Consider the following 7,513-nt stretch of genomic DNA (forward strand, 5'->3'; position numbering starts at 1 on the left):
GACACCATTACCAACTTCTCACCACCGTCTGGATCTAGACTCGTACCCGAGACTCACCCAGCTCTCCTTCTCTTGCAGACTCTCCGGAAACCGCCCAGTGTACATAGCTTTCACCCTGTAAATAAAATCACTTACCTTTACATCCGTCTCCGTGTTTGGTCTTGGTCTCGCTCTCTGGACAGTATCCCCTGGTTTATGACAGCCACGTCACGGAACTGTGGACTCACGGATACTTACCTTGGACACCTGGATACTCACCTGGACGGAGTTACTGGCTAGTCGAATCCTGGATCACCTGAACGCCACCTTCTCCTCCTCCACGCCGCTGGACACCACCTGGACCTGTAAGACCAAAGAACCACAATTAAGTAATTCATGCAGTGCTTAGCTGGTAGCAGGATTGGTACCTGAGACTCACCCTGTTCCTCTTGCCTTCCAGATCCTACCACGACGCACGCACTGTACATAGTCACCACTTTGTAAATAAACACACTTGCCTTCAGCTGCTGTCTCCGTGTCTGGTTTTGGTCTCGCTCTTTGGACAGATTACCCTGCGTTCTTGTCAAAACCACTAATCAGTGAGGCTAACCAGAAAAAAGGCTTCAATTTGCTAGGGAGAATAAAGATTGGACTCTGGAGCAATGGAAGAAGGTCATATGGTCTGATGAGTCCAGATTTACCCTGTTCCAGAGTGATGGGTGCATCAGGGTAAGAAGAGAGGCAGGTGAAGTGTTGCCTACTGTACAAGCCTGTGGGGGCAGTGCTATGATCTGGAGTTGCTGCAGTTGGTCAGGTCTAGCAACAGTATGTGCTCAAAGAATGAGGTCAGCTGACTACCTGAATATACTGAATGACCAGGTTATTGCATCAATGGATTTTTTCTTCCCTGATAGCACAGACATATTCCAAGATGACAATGCCAGGATTCATCGGGCTTGAATTGTGAAAGAGTGGTTCAGGGAGCGAGAGACATCATTTTCACACATGGATTGGCCACCACAGAGTCCAGAATTCAACTGAGAATGAACGGAATTGATAAGGGGGAGTGGATATTTATTTTTTACGGTGATTTGGTTGAGTCCCCTGTAGTTGATGCAGGGTCTGAGGGTCGTGTCCTTTTTACCAACAAAAAAGAAACCTGCACCGAGAGGGGAGGTAGAGGGTCGGATGATCCCAGAGGCTAATGAGTCCTCAATATAGGCCTTCATAGCCTCCCCCTCAGGTCCTGAAATGTTGAATAGACGGCTAGAGGGTAGCGGGGCCCTGGCTACCAGATCTATGGCACACTCATAGGGCCTATGGGGAGGTAGTGACAAGGCCCTCTGCTTGTTAAATACTGTAGCCAAATCATGGTACTGAGGAGGAACATTTGCTAGATCCACCTCACTCACGGACTCCCCCCCCCCCGAGTAGCGGAAGAAACGGCAGATCTTAGGCAATTTTGGAGACAGCATTTGCTTCAGGCTTCAACGCGCCTCTCGGCCCAATTTACCATCGGGTTGTGTTTGACAAGCCACGGGAATCCAAATATTAGCTGGGGAATATCTGAATCAAACACCAAAAACTCACAGATCTCGTGGTGATTGCCGAACACTATAACACAGAGTTCAGATGTCTTAGCACAGATTTGGGTTAGTGGACCCCCGGTAACACCAGAAACCGATTGCGGGGTGTCTAAACTGATGACAGGTAACTCGAGTTGCTCAACCAAATCACTAGAAATAAGATCGAGTTCAGATCCGGAATCCACTAACACAGAGATGGGAAATCTTATCTGTTCGTGTATTATCATGGCAGGTAGGGAGAATAATTTATCAGAGGACAACTTATGGGAACCTGACAATATACCCCGATCTATTGACAGGCCGGTCCGTTTCCCCGTACTTGTTTGCCACAATACATACATGCCTTGGTGGCAAAACGTCTCTGCCTCTCCTCTGGATTTAATCGTGTTCGGCCTACCTGCATTGGCTCTATCTCAGTTTCAGGAAGGGGTATGACAGGAACTGAGGACCGGATCTCTGAATGACGGACAGTGGGTGTTCGAGGATTATGGGTAATGGAGTCCCTTTCCTTTCGGCGTTCTATTATTCTTTGATCTATTCGAATGGCCAGGCTAATTAACTCGTCTAAGCTACTTGGTTCATCACGCAAAGCAGTCTGGTCTTTAACTAGGTCAGAAAGAGAGTTAACAAAAGTACCTCTAAGTGCCGATTCATCCCAACCCGCCTCCTTGGTGAGAATGCGGAAGTCTACCGAGAATTCAGCTACCGTCCTTTGGCCTTGCCGTAGTGCTAGTAGCTGCTTAGCCGCCTCATCCTGCTGGAGGGGGTGATCAAACATGCGTTCAAACTCCTGAATAAAGTGCTGCGAAGTTAAAGTTTCTAATGAATGAGAAGCGAGAAAAGCTTGAGCCCACTGTAACGCCTTACCCTTTAGTGCCGAAACTAGATAAGTTATCCGTGCCGCATTGGATGGAAACAAGGAAGGAGAATGAGCGAACACAAGCCGACACTAAAGGATGAAGCCCTTGCAATGGCCAGGTCTGCCCTCGAACAGTTCAGATGGTCGCAGATCAGGTTCACGGGGAGGGGTGACGTAATCAACACGCGACGAAGAGGCGGCTCCAGCATCCGAAGGTAATAATGGTCCTAATCTGCTGTTTAATGATCCGACTTGGTGAGTAACCTGATTGAGTAATGCGGTGGTGTTCTGAGATATCTGAAATAATTGCTGTAACAGTGCATCGTGTTGGTCTAAACGGTTATCGTGAGTTATGAGGGTGGTTGCGGTCTGCCCGTTGCTGGGATTGCTCTTTGACTCTTCGTTTGGCTGGAGCATACTGTTATGATTATTTGTACAGGTCAAAGATAAGCAACCCAGAAACGGTCGGACACAACGGTATCGAAAGGTAAGTGGTTTTATTTACAGTGACAGGGTGAATTCAAACAGGATCTGATAGGGAGAGAGAAACGAAACTGAGTGAACTGGTGTAAGGATAAATAGGAGACAGGTTCTGACTGGCTAACAGGCTTACTGGTGCAGTGAGTATGGAGGCCCGGATCCAGGTCATCTTCAGGTAAGTTAGTGCAGCGGTTGGCAATGTTTGTTGGCGAGGTTCGGGAGCAGGCTTAGAGGTCTTCTGGCAGGTCAGTTGGGTAGTTCTCTCGGATAGGCAGGTCTCAGGTTCATAGGTTCAGTCAGCGTCTGGGAGAGGGTTTCCTCAGGGAACAGAGCCGGACAGTTCTAGGCCGATACAAAAATAGCAACAGGTTAGTATGGATCAGGAAAACCTACGACAATTTGGGGCTGAATCGGATTACCAAAGGCAATTGATGCTCCGGCGTTGATCTGTTCCTCCAGACTGCCTTAAGAACCCTGGTGAGACTCCACTTGATCTGAGACAGCTGCGAGTAATCAGGAACTTGGCCAATCAGGGAAGCGGAAGGAGCACACCAGGCAGCCGAAAGGCAGATTGCCACAAAGTGTGAATGATCAATGAGCATTATGTGACAGTATTAATGAAGAGACCACAGCTTAAAACGGTCAAGAGGTTAGGAGTGAAGAAAAACGTTTACGAAAATTTGTGAAGACAAATTTATGCAACTTCTCCGCGTTGCTCGGAATTAAGGGCGGTTGTTTACAAAAACGGGGAGAAGACAGGTTTGTGTAACGTCTCCAGGTTGCTCAGTTGATGGGGTGAAAAGTTAGGGTTTTTCTAGGAAGCTATGAAATTTGATAAGTCTAGCATCAGATAATGAGATTTTATTAAAAATATGAGCCCTATTAAAAATTGGTGAGTGTTTTATAGTTTATTTGATGCTATATTATTTCTGTGAACAGGTAAGAAAAAAACAGAGAACAAAGTAAGTTGAAGAAAAGCTGAAGATGGAGCAGCAGCACAGGAAAGGAAAGTTAGAAGAAAAATAGGTAGAGAAGGAGAAATAGGAGCAGAGAAGTCAGGTTCTGAAGTCGCGGTGGGTCCAGCAGGACATGTTCATGGGTGCTTGGGTTATGTAGAAGTAATAGCTGTCAAAAACTGAGCCTAGAAACTCCGATTTATCACCCCACCACTGCATGCTTCAACCTGGAGACGGCCGGGCCAGATTTTTATAATTCGAGCCAACTTCTAAGCCTGAGACATAAGAGAGGTCACTTTGGACCAATTTTTTCTTATCCACATATTCTCCATCTGAGGGGTAACCATATTCTGACAGTAAAGAGAGAATGGTAAGAACTCTTCCTTAACACGTTCTATCTAAATTATTAAATTTTGATTAGAATGTAGCTGTGGTCTCATGTTAAGATAACATGATTGGTATGTCCTATGCAATATTGATCAGAGTGATTTAAGCTGTATTTGTCAAAGTTAAATTTAACCTTTTTCTGCAATTGATTTAAACTGGTATGCTGTCTTTAAAACCAATAATGCTTTGCAAAGCATATTAAAAGTCAGAATAATGCTAAGGACTCACCATATTTTGAGCATCCCTGTGGACAATTATCAACATTTTACCAGGGGTTTTTCACAACATTTTTCCATCAGTTGACCGGATTTATTCACAAGAGTTTTTCAGTTTTCTGACCTTTTACACGATTTTTATCAATTTACTTAATTTTCACAGGATCTTTCCATCAGTTCACTGGATTTATTCACAAGATTTTTTATCAGTTTACAGAATGTTCACGTCGGTTTTCAGATTTTTTGCAGGAATGTTTAACAACATTACTGGACTTTTAACAGTTTTACTAGATTCCCTCACAAGTCTATGGATCACTCATAGGATTTTTAACCATCTTCACCAAGAGTTTCCACCAGATCACTCATATATGACCCAAGAAAAGTGATGACTTTTATGGAAGCATTTCCACCAATTTTCCTAAGTGCACCCGAGTCAATTTACTCGATTATTCACCAGTTTGAAGATTTAAGGCTCTTGGTTTAGTATTTTTTGGGAGGTTTTGCAAAAGTGGGTTCAGCTCAGTGAATTATTAAAATATCACCCTGAGATCCTATTTTCCAGGATCTTAAAAGCAACCAGGCTGACTAACAACAGTTCGTCAAAAGGCAGGGTTTGGACGGTCGTTAACCTGGGAGTTTGGGGGATTATTTGTTTTCAGCTGCTGAATGATTTTTCCTTCAAGGGAAGCGGGGTGAATCCCAGGGAAGAAGATCGTAATTTGTCTGGATTATCCACTCCCCGCAGTCAGCTTATCTAAAACCATCAGTGGTGTAGTTAGGTAATACCCGGGGCCCGAGGCTGGTTTTTTAACTCTAGGGGATAAGCTGAAAGGGAATAATTCTCGTCAGATGACAATGCACATACCTTTATTTTTATAGATTTCCAGCAAATTGCTGAACTGAACTGGCTGTTTTTTAAATATAAAGAGTGCATCATAACCCCTTTTAAAACCTGTTTGTGCTAAAATTTACTTTTATTGGCAAAATCTTTGTGATCCTGCTTGGAGGCTACAAGCTTAAAGTTTGAAATCCAAGACTAGTTTAATTGGTTTTCTGTTGTCTCTGTCTTATGTAAACTTTTCTTTTATCATTTTCATAAGAATCACTCTGACTACACTATTAGAGGCTTCCAGATCCTTCAAAAAGTAAAAAAAAGGCTTTCAGACCTTTATGAAGCCTTTATTTTAGTGTCTGATGCTTGAAACTGTTGGTTTGCTCAGACAAAGCTGCTGCGTTGCCTCAAGGAAAAAGCTACGTGTTTATGTTTCACAGAGCAAAGAATGACCTTAAAACAGTTTAAGCTGAGAAATAAAGACATCCAGCATCTCTCCTGCTGTACTCATGTGCAGTCAGATGATTTGTTTTTACTTACATAGTCATTGTCCACTCATACATGAAATATGGAAAGGAAATGAAAGTTATAGACCATTTAGAAGGTGCAGGATTATTTTCCCAAACTCTGAAGCATTTTCCAGTCACTTGTAAACACATTGTACAGAAATCTTATCGGCTTGGTTGACTGGAAAAAAGTACTTTTTGTTCATAATAACTATCAATGATTTTTCCCCCCTTTTACTGACTAACACTGTGAGACTTCAGTAGAAAAAGAATCTGGCTCAGATCCCAAGAATTGTAACAATTTGCCTCTCTATCTGATTTATCATTACAAAAAACTTGAAAAAAACAAACACACAGGCCGGCCCATGAGACGATCCGAGGGAGCAGAAACAGGTAACAATGGCAGATTGCCACAGTAGCATGTCTTAATCAGCTTCCTTTATCCTCCCACCATGTGTTCTTTTGCTAAAACGAGTCTTCATCTGGCTAAAGTTGGCAAAGCAAAGAAAACAAGCACTATATCACCTCAGTCAAATTGCTTTAATAAGACACAACAGGTAACTTTGACTAACCTAGTGGTTTATTATTTGCTAGATTAAAATTTGAGGAAAAAAAATTGCAAATGGCTAACCTTACAGAGTTTGATAACGTTAGCTCATAGTAATTTAAAGCAAGCTAGCATTAATAATAAATTGCTGAAAGTTACCTTTACCTAGAACAACAAATACTGTCAGTGTCTTGTTCTGAAAGAAATTCTAAATTTAATATTAAGCATACCTCATATCTATTGGGTGACTTACTTCTGTTCTTTTTTACACATGAGGTCCGTTCGCTGTAACTTATGATAGGCAGGCACGCAAGATGATCATCTTCTTCTGCTTTTTCTGTCCGGCAAACTGCATGCAAGTTGGTGCGTTGCTGCCTCTCCCTGGTGAAGCAGGCGTATTAAGGCTTCAATAAAGTCCTTTTTCAAATACAAAGTTCAAAAGTGCTTTGTAGACATTTTGCTGAAATATTGTTGGACCAAGTAGATGAAGACATCACTTGAATGTAACATCAACAGACAGACAGACAGACAGACACTATTCTGTCTCCATGAGGAAGAAGTCAAACAATGTACTTCTGGTCCTAATATGAAAAGCTGCCCAAACAGGGGCACTGTATAGGGCGGGGGAAGCTGGAACAATTCCAAGTCTCACACCCGCCCAATTTTTTTTTTTTTTTTTGGATGGGGGGCCCCTGTAAATAATGAAATTTTCGTCTTTGTTTTTACTTGTTTACTATTTCTGATGTTCTCTGCATGGTAGCATGAGAATGATATACCTTGTCCTCCATGCCAGCAGTTCAGACCTCTGCTCCACATTACTTTAGATTGAGGATTAATTCTTCATTTCTGTAGAAGATATAATTGCCATTTTTCTATGGTAACCAAGTACCTTAATCTGTAACAGAGATGATTGTGCTTGTAGCCTGACAACTTTTGTAAAATTGTAATTAATGGATCACAATGTTAAGTTAAATGAAACAGTTTCGAGTTAAAATCATAATAGATGACAAAATGTGTTAATTGTGCAAAAATTAATTAACAATTTATTATAAAATATGCATCACAGCAGCTCCATTTGAAGTCAACCACCATGTCTGCTGACCACCCTGAAAACGTAATGTAATGCATATAACTACTGTTCCCTGAAGGAGAGGAACGAGGTACAA

Source organism: Kryptolebias marmoratus, linkage group LG17 (genome assembly GCF_001649575.2).
Source record: "Kryptolebias marmoratus isolate JLee-2015 linkage group LG17, ASM164957v2, whole genome shotgun sequence".
NCBI lineage: Eukaryota > Metazoa > Chordata > Actinopteri > Cyprinodontiformes > Rivulidae > Kryptolebias > Kryptolebias marmoratus.